This window comes from Rhinolophus sinicus, chromosome 14 (assembly GCF_057876585.1).
Source record: "Rhinolophus sinicus isolate RSI-liver-muscle chromosome 14, RSI-T2T, whole genome shotgun sequence".
Taxonomy (NCBI): Eukaryota; Metazoa; Chordata; class Mammalia; order Chiroptera; family Rhinolophidae; genus Rhinolophus; species Rhinolophus sinicus.
The window spans coordinates 180738078-180753142 of record NC_142514.1 but is presented as its reverse complement, the minus strand read 5'-3'; the positions used below and the strand labels follow the sequence as shown (position 1 = coordinate 180753142).

Below are 15065 nucleotides of genomic sequence, written 5' to 3'. Positions count from 1 at the left end.
GTGGAGAGTGACTCCCAAGCCTCCTTTCTACACATCAGTTGACAGCATCTTGTTCCTCAGTGTTGAATTGAACCTTATATCTCTGTTCTTCTGCCACTGCAAAATCCTTGAGGACAGGAACTGGAGCTGCTGCACTGATAAACCTAAGATGGCATTGTCCCCTTTGTACAAGGTTCATTGGACTTTCACAGAAGAATGTCTTTCAGCATATGCCAACTCCCTGCTTAAGATTCTGTTATCGCTTCCAAGCCAGGGTGGAGTGGGATGTGGTGGGGGGGACAGGTGGGGCCTCTGGTTTTTTATACACTTCCACTAGGCGTTTGAGAAGTGTTAACCAATTGGATGATTCGATGAGTTACCGGTAATAATCCTTATCCTTGTTAGAACGCACCGCAGCCAGCAGCACTGGAACGCAAAGCCCAGAATACACCTCAGGAGGCCACCAGCCGAGCCCCTGCAGTTTCCGTCTCCGCTCCAAATGCAGGTGAGAGAAGGCGGTGGGGACTGACGGAATGGTAACCTTAATTGAGCAGTGATCCTCTCCATCCACAGATAAGGCCCATGGGAGCATCCACAGATGACCCTGCCTTCCTGGGCCGTAGAGGTCACCTTCTGAAAAAAGCTAGCTCAGTTCCCCAGGGGCCGGGCCCCTCCTTCTCCAGGGCCTAGAAATTCAAGTCCTCCTCTCCTTTCAGCTTTTATAAGTCTGCAGAAAATGCACTTACTATAGAATCCTTCAGAAGGATTCTCAAGGGTTTCTTTGTATGTAGGGCCGCAGTGGAACATTTATATACTTACAGGACCGTGTCTATTAAATTCAGAGTTCAGGGTGGGGCAGAGACCAGAGACTTAGAACGAAAAGGTCACTATTTATGTCTAGTTGAAGATCTACTTGTGTTTAGGAAAAAGTATTTTTTATCGTCTAACGGAAATGCTTTCTTTGGCCTCCCTGAGGGGAGGTGCCGACTGAAGGGTGAGACAAGAGGAAGAAGTAACTATGGGGCTTGGAAATCCCGGATCATAGGGAGCTAACTGGGGGCTGGGGGTTCAATCTGGGTGAAAGCCATGTCGGGGCCTGTCTCACACTGAAATTCTTTTTGAGGTAGTTGCAAACGTTTAAAACTCAGGAGATTTCACAGAAAATAGGGAATGTGTGGCCTCTCTGGAAATTTTGAAATCTTCCTCGAGCCTGCATTCCCACATGGCAACATCAGCCGGGGCAGAGTGACTGCCCTATCACTGGGGAATTGGAACTCATCTGCTTCGTCCCCCTCCATCCTATGGACACCCCCTCCCCGCCATCCCAGCACTGAGTGGTGCCTTGGCTCCTGAGGCTAAACTTCCAGGGGTTCTATGCATCCCCTTCCCTCACCTCCATCAGTCACCCCTTCTCTCCCCAGCATCCCACCTCTATCCTGGTATCTCCTTTCCCAAATAAATATGTGTACACCCCTCCCCCTTAAAAAAGTCCTCCCTCCCCCGCCCCTTCTTGCTGTGGTATTGTCCCAACCTGCTTGAAAAGGTCACCTCTTCCTCATCCCCTACTCCAGTGGCCCATCCACTGCCACCCACTGTTCTTGCTTATCCTTTATTCTGTCCAGTGCAGTCTCTGGGCACTTGGTGCTGTGCCCTCTCCCTCCTGGAAGCCCTCTCCTCCCTTGGCTTAGTGACATCTCGTTTGTCTTGATGTCTGTGTGGTGAGGACAACTTTGCCCTCCCTTCTCAGGCGCCTCTCTTCCCACAAGCTCACAAATGGCAGAATTTTCCAAGGACCTGGCGTGGGGTCTTTAATTTTTTCACTCTGGACTCGGGACACCGTCTTGGGGCCAGCTGGTTCTGAAGCCTGCTCTCCAGCCAGCCCTCTCTTCTGAGCTCCCCAGGCCTGCAGATCTGGGATGCCTAACCTGGGCTCCCCTCCACCTCCCCTCTCCCTGTCAACCCCATCCTCCTCTTGTTTTCCCTGCCTCTGATCAGCGATGCTAACCCTCTGGTCACCACACCAGTCTGTCACCTCCTTAACATTTCTGACGTCTTGGGTTTTCATTATTTACTGCAATTGCCTCCTAACTGATCTGTCTTAGATCTTTTCCTCCACTTGATGGAGTGAAGCTTTATGTAGAGCCCAGTAGAAAATAAAAGTCAGAAAATTCTTCAGTGGCACCTTCTGGCTTTCAGAGGGGATGTTCACATCCTTGGCTTAACACACAAAGCTGCCGTGATCTGGCTTCTGTCTCAGTACCCACAGCTTCCCATGTGCACCTTTGACTCCAGCCATCAAAGTGCTTACAGGTGTCCAAGCTCATGATGCCAGCCCCGCTTCTGTCTTCACCGTGCTCTTCCACACGCCTTCTGCCCCATTTTTCTTGACTTCTGAGTTACCACCCCAAGCCCACCTGAGCCTCCAAGTCTGGCCTCAGTGCCCCTTCTCTGTGCTCTCCCATGGTACCCAGGTGACCCTGTTTCGGCTCCCACAGTGCGGGGCTTCCACTACTTCACATCCAGTGGAGACCTGGGAAGGTCCCTGGCACAGCAAGCCTGGTACGTAAACTAGATGAACGATGGCAGGCGCTTCTGGCTGGCTTCCCAGTACTCACGTGGCTGGACACTCCTCTCTTGCCCTTTTGGGAGCAGATTCTAGCTTCTCACAGTGTCTGCCTTCCCCATGCAGCACTTTTTTCTTGTCCAATGTACTTCGTCGACATTTATTAAGTGTCTTGGGATTTAAAGGTGATCGGATTTGACCCCTTTCCTCAAAGGACTTGTTATCCACTGGATGCATGATAGCTATTCATTCAATGAACCTTGTTTGAGAGCCAGCAGTGAAGAAGGCACGATTAAAGCAGTCAGGCCCAGGGACTCAGATAAAGCCTGCAGAGCTTAGAGGACTTTACAGGGCTTTCTATCTGCATGTGCCTTGGTTTAAACTACAGGAGAAAGATTACAGTTATCTTTGCTGGGGATTCATCTATAGACTGTGTCACAGGTTTTTCCCTGATTGTGGACGTTTCCTTAGAAACCAACTTGCATGTCCGTCACTTTCATAGACTTTGACGCCGGAGTTTCCTGTAAACTTTACCTCACCAGAATGCCAGCACCTTGCCTGCCGCTGCTATTAGCCTCCAGCTTTCTCGAAATTGACTTCTCAAGAGGTGTCTGCCATTTCCCGTAATATTTAAAATCGTGTTTGAATGGAACAGAGCTCAGGCTGGCTTTCTCATGGCAACACTGCTGTCAGCTGTTGTCATTGAGAGTCATTTTGGTAAATAAGCAGAAAATCAGTAGGTTTGATCAGAGAGCCGTTGCTGCGCTTTGAGATAAGACTGTGAAGCTCAGAGCAGTGGAGTTTTGGAATCAAGACATCTACTTGGTCACACGGGGTGGTCCAAGCGGTTTTGAAGGGTGAAATGCTAGAAGGTTGTATCTATGACTATCAACCCACAAAGTCACATGTTGGATGTCATACTGCCTGGGGTCGTGAGCAGTTTAGCTGCGACCGTTAAGAGCCCCGCTCTGAACGGGTCTGCCTGGGTTTGAGTTCTGCTTCTGCTACTCTGACCTTGGGTAAGTCCTAGTTTCCTCATTTGTGAAAGTAGGATGATTAGAGTATTTCCCTTACGTGATCCTTGTGAGGATTACGCCCGTTAGTGCCTGTGCAGTACTTAGAGTTGTGCCTGACACATAGGGAGTGCTCAGTGCCTGTGTGCTGCTGTCATTAGGCCCCTTTATCAGACTCACATGGGATTGTTAACTGTGATGACTTTCTCTTGGTCACCAAAACTGTCATCTGATCCCCTCCTGCCCCCAAATCTGGGGTCCACGCTGTCTCTGCTCCTGTTGTGTAAACCTCTTGGCTCACTTTGCTTCTCTGACCATTCCAGTTTTATCCTCTTTCATATTGTTTTTTCTGCCTGGAATAGGCTTCTCATTCACCCCTGCCCCTCCCCCTCAATGACCCCATCCTGTCTTTGTTCTGAGGCCCCGCTGGGGGAATGGATACAGATATTCCTGCACCCACAGTTAACCCGAGGGAAACTCTAGGATAATTTTTCATTTGAGTTTGTGTTTATAAATCTCTAAAGCCTTACAGAGCCCTTGCCAGTGGAGTAACCTGGGAGACATCCATCTATTTTTAAAAAATTGTAAAATGTACATATGATAAAACTTCCCATTTTGACCATTTTTAGGTGTTTTTAGGTTCAGTGGCATTAAGTCATTCACGGTGTTGTGTAGCCATCACCACCGTCTATCGCTAGACGTTCTCATCTTCCCAAACAGAAGCTGTGTCCCCATGAAACACTAACTTCCCCTTCCCCCCTCCCTCCAGTCCCTGGCAACCACAATTCTATTTTCTGTTTCTATGACTTTGTGCTTTGGTGTCTGGCTTATTCACTTCGCATATGTCTTTGAGGTTCATCCACATTGTAGCACGTGTCAGAATTTCATTCCTTTTAAAGGCTGAATAATACTACATTGTTTGTATGTGCCACATTTTGTTTGTCCATTCATCCATCAACGGGCATTTGGGTCATTTCCAAACCTTTTGGCTATTGTGAATAATGTCTTTATGAACCTGTGTGTACACGTATCTGTATGAATCCCTGCTTTCAATTCTTTGGGGTGGATCCCCAGTAATGGAATTGCTGGATCGTATGGTCCATCTCTTATTCAAGGCTGACTTTATAAATTAAGAACAGCGCTCGATATGGTACAGTGTCATGTGGTTGCTAGACTTATCATGGTGATTACTTCTTTAGGTCTATAAATGTTGAATAACTATATGTACACCTGAAACTAATACACTATTCTATGTCAGCTATATTTTCATAGAAATCTTTAAAGAAACAAAAAACAAAACAAAGCTTGAACAGCTGGTGTCTCTTTACCACCCGTCTTCCCCCACCTCCCATTGCCTCCGACAGACTTTTTCTCCATAAATGTCAACTCTACCCTCAGGTAGTTCAGACTAAAACTCTGGCATCGTCCTGGACTCCTCTACTTCTTTTACCTCTGATACGAGGATTGTGAGCGATTGCCATCAGCTCCGTCAGCCGTATCCAGAATCTAGTCACTTCTGCCCCCTCTCTACCGTTCCTGCCCTGACCTAGATCTCCTCATCTCTCATCTGGATTATGACAATGGTTTCCTAGCTTGTCTTCCTGTTTCTGCCTCGGTCACCCTCTGTTCTCTTAGTACAGCAACAGGTGTGACCCTTTAAAAAATTAGTCAAATAATGTCACTCGTCAGTCATGACCTTCTTTTGCTCCCTTTCTCACTGGAGGCAAAGCTCAGGTGCTTGCAAAGGTCTGTCGCCCTCACTGCTCTTCTGACCCCGTGCCCCCTTGTTGTTCCAGCTCATGGCTTCTGCATTCACTGCAAACTATGCCTGAAATGTTCTTCCCTTGACAAACCCTTCAACCTCCAGTGTCACTTCACCAGAGAGGCCTTCTCTGACTCCTTACATAAAGTAGCAAGTCCTCTCTCTCCATACCTCAGGCACCCCCTGTGCCTTTTCTCTATTTCCTTATTGCTCTCTGACACTGTAACTCCCCAATTTGTTCATGTCCTTTTTTCTCTCACTAGAATGTAAGCTTCATGATGTCAGGGTGTGGTCTGGTTTCGTGTCATAATCCTCAGTGCCTATAATAGCACCCGCACATAGTAGGTGCCCAATTAGTATCTGTTGACTAAATGAACGGACGGTGCTTTGAGGTCCCTAGCTTTACAGTCCACGGATGTTTCTATGTCTCTGACAGTTGTACCGAAGTATAAAGGTGCTGCTGCCATCAAGGCTCCAGTCACCTTTCTGGCCCTGGGGCAGCTTCAGAACAAAGTAAAACGGGTTGATCTGTGTTTGCAACTCTCTTTAGCTTTAGTGGTTCCTGTACATGCCCCTGACGGCTGCAAGGATCTATCCTAAAATAAACAACCGTTCAAAGACACATGCCATATGTGGTATTCCTCAAATTGGGCCCTGTGAGGTTTTTTCTCAGAGGCTCAAGGAGTCTACATAATTCCAAATTTTGTTTTTATGTATTGATGGCATCTAAGGGAAAAAAAGAATGGAAATTAATTCTTGGTGTTTTGATGACCATCTTACTGCCAAGAAGTGGCACCTACGTGGTTCTAGTGTGGTGTTTGCGTTCCTGGTACTCCGTGACCGCCTGAGGCGATGGCCTTCAAGTCTCACTGGTTTAGACTGGGGTTACTGGTTCGTGGATGTCTTCTAAAAAATCTGTAATGTTTTTTCTTTCCAGTAAAAGGCGTCTGAATGAGAAATATTCAGACTACACAGCTAATAACCATGAATTACAGTGCAGGCTGAAATACAACACGGGGATAGAAATCTTTCAGGCTCCAGACAACAGTGTTACGTGGGTCTGAGTCAGCCTGAGGCAGCAGGGTATGGAACAGACGTAAGAACGTCGGTCTTAGAATCAGGGAGTTTGCACCCACCTCTGCCTCTGAATCAACTGTGACCCTGTGCTTGTTCTGGGTCTCTGTTCTTTCTCTACAAAATGAACTTGGCATCTCTACATTCTCTTCCAGCTCTGACGTTCTATTGTGTGAGGGATGTTGGGCAGAAATACCCATTTGGACACCAGGAAAAATGCTGTGTTGGCACCAAACCCAGAGCTCCGGCGATAAGGATGCATAGTGACTACGTTTACTGAGGTGTCCGTTCCGGGCTTGCCTTCTCCAGGTCCTCTTTTCTGAGGCCTCCCCCTAAAAATCACATCTCTATCTCTATCCCATTTATCCTGCTTGAATTTCCGTCCCATTCTTCTCCGATGAGCTTGAGGAAACCTGACTTTTATTTTATTTTGCTTATTTCTTATTATCTGTCTTCTTTTTCTAAGGTAAACTCTGTAAGGCAGAGGCTTCTTTGTTTGCCATGCCTGGGAACAGTATCTGTCATTTAGCGGGTACCCGATCAACATTTGCTGAATGGACTATTGATCTGGGCACCTTCTCTGCTTTGGGTACCGTGCAAAGTGCTTTACACTTCAATCAGTAAGTGACAAAGTAAGTATTATTATTAGTCTTAATGTGATGGCTGAGAAAACTGAGGCTTCACAAAAACTGGGTAACGTGCCCATAAGTGTCAGAGTTGGGCCTTGAGCCCAGGTAAGTCGCACACCTTGCCATATTCATCTGTAGCTTTGGCATCGCTCAGCTAGGAGGGCTCCAGTACCAAGAGCATCAGGGCACAGACGGGTTAGATTGTGGCCCCGTTTTCTTTCTTCCTTCTTTCTAGCACTGTTTTGTGCGTGGGGAGTGCGGACATCAAATTCTCATTTATTGAAGAGACTATCTTTTCCCTATTGTATATCGTGGCTCCTTTGTTGTGAGTTGATTAACCATGAATGCATGGTTTTGTTTCTGGGCTCTCTATTCTGTTCCAGTGATCGATGTATCTATCTTCATACCCATACCACACTGTTTTGATGACTATAGCTTTGTAATATAGTTTGACACCAGGAAGTGCGATGCCTTCAGCTTTGTTTTTTCCCCCTCAAGATTGTTTTGGCTCTTTGGGGTCCTTTGTGGTTTCATACCATGTTTTCCCGAAAATAAGACCTAGCCGGACCATCAGCTCTAATGCGTCTTTTGGAGCAAAAATTAATATAAGACCCTGTCTTTTTTTACTGTAAGACTGGGTCTTATCTAACATAATATAAGACCGGGTCTTATATTGATTTTTGCTCCAAAAGACGCATTAGAGCTGATGGTCCAGCTGGGTCTTATTTTCGGGAAAACAGTACAAATTTTAGGATTGCTTGTTCTATTTCTGTGAAAAATGCCATTGGAATTTTGATAGGGTTTGCATTGAGTCTGTAGATTGCTTTGGGTAGTGTTGATGGAAATCAGACTCTCAGAGTCCTCCTTGGCTGCTCGGGCTGTATAGGGAGTGCCCGTGCAGAATTTCAGAACTGGGTCATTTGTTAGCTATCCTCTTGTTCCACCAATCCCTTCATTTTAAAATGGAAGAAATGGAGACCGCAGAAAGTGGAGTGCTGCATGTCTTCTGTATTGTCTTGAGCTGTGACTGACTAATTTATGAGCCTCAGTGGTCTGGGTGATAAACCAGAAGGCCCATGGAGGGAATGCTGGGAGCCTGCACAGCCCCAGAGACCCACCCCACCCTGATATTATCACCATCTGGTGGCCCCTCGGGCCCTGGCCTTTGGGGGTCTCCTGTAACTTGGGTGCTGTTCAATTTCAGGAGGAGTAGATACTGGCTGAGGTCCCTGCCTTTGATTGGGTCACCCTCCAGATAGCGCGTCTTGATGTGTAAACCATGTCTTTCAAAACATCATCTTTTTGGTATTCAAATGTACCAGATGGATGAGTTTCAGGACCATTCTGTGGACATTTTTGTGGCTTCTTGTCCTTTACAGTTTGTCTCCATCTGTTCCTTCCTAGGTCTCTGAGGGGTTAAATGGTCCCAGGAAGAAGCAGGACAAGCTCCCCTGCTTCTTCTGCATGTTAGGAATGAGGAATGTTTTAGGTTCACGAATAAGCTGTTGCTGACTGATGTTCCGATTATAGATGAAATGTTCCTGTTCCACTTTGTTACACATGAAATCTCAGTGAACAGTACACGACCGACCACGGTTAAGTGCTTCAGTGATGTGGTCTCACTGCATTGGGTGTAGAAATTCAGGGGAAAAGAGTATGGAAGAAGGTCGTATGGTCAGGTAACAATAAAAATAAAATAATAAGACCTAACCCTCATTAAGCACTTTCTACGTGTCAGGCCTGATATAAATCTGTTATGTGACTTAACTCATTTAATCCTCATGATAACCCTTTGAAGTAGATGAAATTATATCCTCATTTGACAGTGGAGGAATGTAAGGCACTGAAAGATGAAGCGATTTGCCCAAAGTTATAGAGCCTGGTAAGGGCACAGCCAGGATTTGAATCCAGACTCATTGGCTCGAGTTGTTTCTCTTAAATGCTACATCCAGTGGCCTTCATGAAGGTTTTATGAAGGAGATGAGACTTAAGCTGTGCCTTCAGCATGAGATGTCCAATAGCCTGGGGACAATCTGAGTGATGGCCCAGGGACAGAGTGAGGAGGGCAGACCCCAGCAGGGAAGATGAGACTGACCTCACGCAACAGAGGGCACATATTGGAGAGAAATGGAAAAATGGTGGAACAATAGGTTGGGGACAGACGGTAAAAGGTCTAAGCAGAGGACTTAGATTTGGTCTGGAAGGGCAATGCCTTTGAAGAGTATTGAAGGGCGACTTGCTAGAAGCAGAGGTTTGGGAAGGTTTTGGGGTGGCAATGGTAGATCTGAGGGTAGGAGGTGTGGAGACAGGAATGGGGCACTGAAAGGACTAGCCTCGAATGGTCAAGAGGAGCGGAAGGAAGGGAGGGTGGTCTGACAATTCACAGAGGATCACAGGTGGGAGGGGGAGCTCAACATCCAACTGGTTTTGAGATTCTGAGTTTAGTGAGAGGCTCGGTGTTGCCTCCAGGTTAAGATCCCACTGTTTTCTGGCTTAAATTCTATTACAAGAGGGTGAGTCCACAAAGTATCAGACATGTATGATATAGTCAGGTAACTTGTCTTTAAGTCGCACCTGTTTGGGTAGCCGACTAAGAAAGACTTTTTCCTATTGATTGTTGTGTCTTTCAGGGTTTGATCAGAAAGGCAGAAACTCTGTGAGCCATAGAGAATAAAGATTCATCCTAGGGGTCAGAGCTCCTGGGATGGTGGGAGCTGGTTCTATAGTCTGTTCGGTGTTGTCCCTGTGTCTTAGCTGGGCCAGCTTGGGAGGGAAGATGATGTGGAGTGGGGACAATGAGGGACAAACTGGAACTGTGTCTGGCTCTCACTGCCTGCTATCTCAATGATGTGGGTGACCTGTGAGACAAGCAGGACCCCTCGCCCCAGAGACATACACACCTGGCTTAGAAACTGGAGGAGCTACAGGCCCAAGGGCCACCCCATGCCAACAAGGTGAGCCAGAGAACAGTGGCAGTGTGTGAGCTGTCCCCATGTCCGCCCTGTACGACCTTCAGAGCGTAACAAAATGCCTGTGCTTCACTTGTGCTTCCAAATTTCACACACATTTCTCTTGTGGCTGCCCCTAACTCAGGACACTACAGGGAAAGGAATTTAGGAAATGTGGCTACATTGACCTAGTACAAAGCCATCACAATTGTCCATATGCATAGCAGATTCGCTTTAATTCTTCTTCCAGAGATGTAGCATGAACTTTCTTATGAGTCTGTTGTAGCCACCATTATATCTGAGTATCTCTCCATCCTCCCTGCAAATTCTTAATAAATCTTATCTCTTCTCTGAACTTCCTGAAGTTTAATTTGTTTCTGAAGGTAGAGTGAATGGGGCAGGTAAGTTGCAGCTGTGGGATGCCTTCCTGGATTTTAAGAGGCGATGAAACATTTTACGTAAAGATGAGCCCTAGGCTGGGCTCGTTCTGGCCAACACTCACGTAGGTGGCAGGTGTTTTCTTTTACATTTTTTTTATAGCTACATCTTCTGTATTTGTTTGCTAGGACTTCCATAGACCCAGTGGCTGAATACAATTTATTTTCTCATAGTTCTGGAGGCTAGAAGTCCATGATTATGGTGTTGGCAGGGATGCTTTTTTGAGGACTCCCTCCTTGGCTTATAGATGATGGTCTTCTCCCTGTGTCTCCACAGGGTCTGTGTCCTTATTTCCTGTTGTTATAAGGACATCAGTTATATCAGTTATAGAACAGTGTATCAGTTATATTGGATTAGGGCTCACCTAATGAACTTAATTACTTTTGGAAAGACCATATCTTCCAATATAGTCACATTCTGAGATACTGGAGTTAGGACTTCCCCATATGAATTTTTTGGGAACTCAATTCAGCCCGTAACACCTTCCTTCTCATCCAACTTACCGCATGGTGAAAGGTCAGCCCAGCAATGACACCAGCTGCTCAGTTCGTCCCTATAGTTACTCATGGAAGGCGGCCTCTGGGCTTTTCTGGGAAGATCGAGAACGTTATTTCTCAGGCCCGTTTTCCTCTGCATGGCTGTCCTTGCCTGGGCAAGGAGTGTTTCTCCATGTCACAGATTCTGACTTGGTCAGATCAGAAAGCAGCAAATCCAGGGGGATTATTTTTTTTTTACTGCATGCAGAATTCCTTGCATAGCAGAGAGTTCAGAAAGGAAGGCCCTGTACAGGGTCAGAGGTCAGGGCTGTGAAGTTCAGAGCCCCTGAGAAAGGGTCAGGCTCTCCTCTGCTAATCCCATATGCTTGATTAGCTTCTGAATTGATGTACCTAGAGTGAACTCTGTTACAACCAGCAATCTGATTTAACCCTTAAGCTGTACTTTCTCCCACCCCTAAAGTCTCAGTCACTAAGGGGATTTGGGAAGAAGCAGAGGCAAGAGTGAAGGTTCTGTGGCTCTCACTGTCTAGGACAGCTGACCACTGGGTCCAGCCTGCTCCCCCAGGAGGTACAAGCAGGGAACAGAGGGCCGCCCTGCTTGGCAGGAGGCCGGGTCTGGGCCAGGCTTCCCATGTCCTTCCTACTGGCCTTCTGCTGGGAATGGCGAGAGAGGGGGGTGATGCCCTTCTGGAAATCCGTCAGAATCAAGCCAGAGGGGCGCCTGACATCTTTTTCTTCTCTGGATTCCTGCTCCCTGGTACAGACCAAATTTGCCATCACTTTTTACTGGAGGGAAGAACAGTGGAGATATGGAAATTCTCTAAAGCCATGTTGGAATACTTTCAAGAATAGCTTCAACAAAGCAGGGAAAAGGACAAGATTGCACCCAGGGCTGGATCACCCACTTGGACAGCTGGTTCTAGAAAGAGACCTGGGATTTTGTGCTATGGCTTCACACACAGAAGAAGAAGGGAATGGCAGGCGTTGGGTTGGAGGGAGGGAGGCCTGGTACTTGTCTAGGATGTCCCCCTCTGCATGGTGACAGGCTCTTAGGGAATCTTAATAAAAGAGTCAGGAGCAGTCTGGCCACCTTCCAACCCTCCTTGTACCCGAGACAAAGATGTTGGCCTGACACAACTGTTTAGGTAATTTCTTAGTACATTTACCGCTTTACAGACCTCAAACTACCCAAGTAAATAAATCTCTTTTTAAAAAATAAAGCGATTAAAAATTTGTTCAACTATCTTATTATAGTAAGTGCTAAAGTAGGTGCATTTTGTAATCTTCACTGTTGACATTAGTGAAACACTTGTGTGCCAAAGGGTCTGGGAGGTATTATTTTAGAGTGATTTTTGTACTGGTGTACACTTTTCTCTTTTCTAAACATGGCTAAGGGTGGTCAATTTGGAAAAGGTAAAAGAAGAGGAAAAAGAAGAGGCACTTTTTTAGCAGCGCTCTGCAAAGGTCTAGAAAATGGTTTAAATGGCCCAGTAGAGCTGATAACTGCTACCTACTGGGTCTGGGGGAAAAGCCTGGAAAGCAATGACAGGGGCTGGAAGGGTCCCGTTTTAGTGTGAAGAGGCCATGGGGCCAAGCCTCACACCTCCCGGCTGTGGCAGGAGAGGGTTCTAGCTGAGAAGAATGGAATGTGTGCGCTGAACTGAGGGACCTGCCTGACTGAGGCTGTGGGAGGGGAGAGGCCATCCCATGAAACCACAGGGAATAGTGGGTGAGGAAATAGGAGGCCGAATGCTTTGTGCTCTAAGATAACATTCTCTTCTGTAGAGGAACATTCCCTGGAGCAGAGGCAACTGGAAGAGATTCCAAGCCGAGGTCCTCCCAGGCTGCTGATTTCTGAGGGCCTCTGGGATGCAGAGGTCTCTGAGTGAAACCATCTGACCAGGCTTCCCTTTGATGTTGGTATACATTCCCCAACCTTCACCACCCAACTTCCTGACCTTTCTCAAAAGGCCCCTGGGCCTTTGCACGCGCTATTCCTTTGGCCAGGAGTACCCCAGCCACCTACTAAGGCAATTATCCTTCAGGATTTGTTGCAGTCCTTACTCCCTCAGGGGACCCTTAACTCTGGGCTGGGTCAAGGTCTTCTTTTAAGCACTCTGATGGCTCCCTAAACTTTGCCTCTGTAACTTTTCCTCTCATTTGCCAGGTAGTAACCCCAGACTCTAAGAAGTCAGGAACCTCCTTACATGTTGCCAAGTGTTCGCTTCTGGCGGGTAACTCTTGGGAGGCCTGAGAGAGGGAGAAGGGAGACCCCTGCTGTCTGCCAGCCTGGGACTTGAGGTTCACTGTTTGATGACTGGCATCCTGGGCTGCTCAGGAAATATTTGTGGACGGAACAAATGTTTTGTTGAGCATCTACCACACTCCCGACACTTTAATTCCTTATTTCGTGTAACCTGCATAAGAACCGCGTGAAGAAGGTGTCGTGTCCATTTCCAAATGAGGACATTGGGGCTCAGAGGGTTCCACGACTAGACTGAGGTCACACAGCTAAGAAGCGGTGACAGTTTCCAGTTCTTGTTCTTAGGGTGTATCAGAACCACAGGGCAGCTGGTTAAAATCGTAGCTATCCTTGCATCACTCCCCAAGATTCTGATTTTGTTATGCCATTATTTTTTTATTGTGGTAAAGTATAGAAATATAAAATTTACCGTCTTAACAATTTTTAGGCGCACAGTTCTGTGATATTAGACACATTCACACTGTTGTACAACTGTCACCACCATCCATCTCTGGAACTTTTTCATCATTCAAAACTGAAACTCTGGCTCCATTAAACACTCACTCCCCATTCTCTCTCCCCCCGTTCTCCACCCCCACCCCAGGCCATGGCACCCACTGTTCTATTTTCTGGCTCTGTGAATTTGACTAGGGACCTCCTATCAGTGGAATCATACAGTATTTTTCCTTTTGCGTCTGGTTTATTTCACCGTCACAGCATTTTAAACAAGGGCCCCTGGTAATCCTGCTGCAGGGGTCTGGATAACTCTGAGAAATTCCAGTGGAGGATGGGAGGAGGGTGACAGAAACGCCATCCTGGTGCAGGTTGTGAGGGCTGAGTGTATATGGATGGTGAGGGCTGGGGTGAGTCATGGAGTGTGGGCTGAGAGGCAGGGCAGGGGAGGTGGGGGTGGTGGTGACAGAGGAGCCCTGGGGTGAGCAGTGGCTGGTTTCTGGCAGGTATTGCTCAAGGTTGGGTTTTGACCAAGGCCTAAGAGCTCAAGGTGGAAGGACAGCGGAGGGAAAATAGTGGGGACTGGTTGTTCAGGGAGTGTGCGTGAGCCAGGGTAAGGAGCCGACAAGGGAGGCCAGAGTAGGGGTGGAGCCTGGGGAGGGAAGGGGAAGGGTGGGGTGGGCTGTGTGGGGACCACAGAGGGTGAGAAAAATGAGAGTGAGTAGTGGGTGAGGGCCTCATGTGTCAACCCAAGTGGAGGCACCCACCAGGAGCGGGCACCAGATCCCGTTCTAGGCCTAGAAGGAAATGGTGGGATATTGGAGCTGATGAGTAGGGTTGGAAGATGTGTGAAAGCCTGCCTGTGGGCACAGGAGGGTTTGACATGGAGCCAGCCCTTTGCCTCAACCAGGAGACTGTGTGTACTTCCCCTCGAGGGAGCGTCAGTTTATGGGCAGCCTGGCTCTGAGGGAGATGTCCAAGGCCCTTGTGGGGAGTGGGACTGGCAGGAAGAGCAGCCCCACTGCACCCCGCCCCAGGGAGCAAGGTCGGCTAGGCCTTTCTCTACCTTTCCACCTTCCCCCATCTGTGTCCTCTCTCCCTTTCTTTATTTATGCTGTTCTTTTCTTTTCTTGGCCCCCCTTTCCATTTAATTTCTCTTTCTCCCACTGCCCCTGAATGGAGCTGAGGTAGCCTGGATGGTGCCTGTGTACATACATCACACGTGGTCCCTCACTTGCCTGCCCCTCTATAGCAGGCCACGTACCTGTCAGCTCTGCCTCGGATTGGCTGTCTGGCTCCGGGCAGGTCTCCACCTGTCCCTGTACCTCACTTTCCCCATTTATGACATTTATAGTAATAGTACCGATTCCAGAGGTCTATTGTAAGGATTAAACAAGAGAATCACGTAAAGGGTGTAGAACAGGGTGTTTGGTAGGGGTGTGGTTTACCCTGACTCCTCCTCCTCCT

At 47.5% G+C, this 15065-nt stretch overlaps 1 long non-coding RNA gene across 1 annotated transcript in view; it reads left to right on the top strand.

The window, feature by feature from the left end:
• LOC148755983 (uncharacterized) overlaps positions 1-15065 on the top strand; it is a 47555-nt gene that overhangs the window by 9534 nt on the left and 22956 nt on the right. The window contains exon 2 of the long non-coding RNA XR_016018390.1: positions 385-484. This is a non-coding gene — a long non-coding RNA (uncharacterized LOC148755983). The remainder of the gene's footprint in view (positions 1-384; positions 485-15065) is intronic.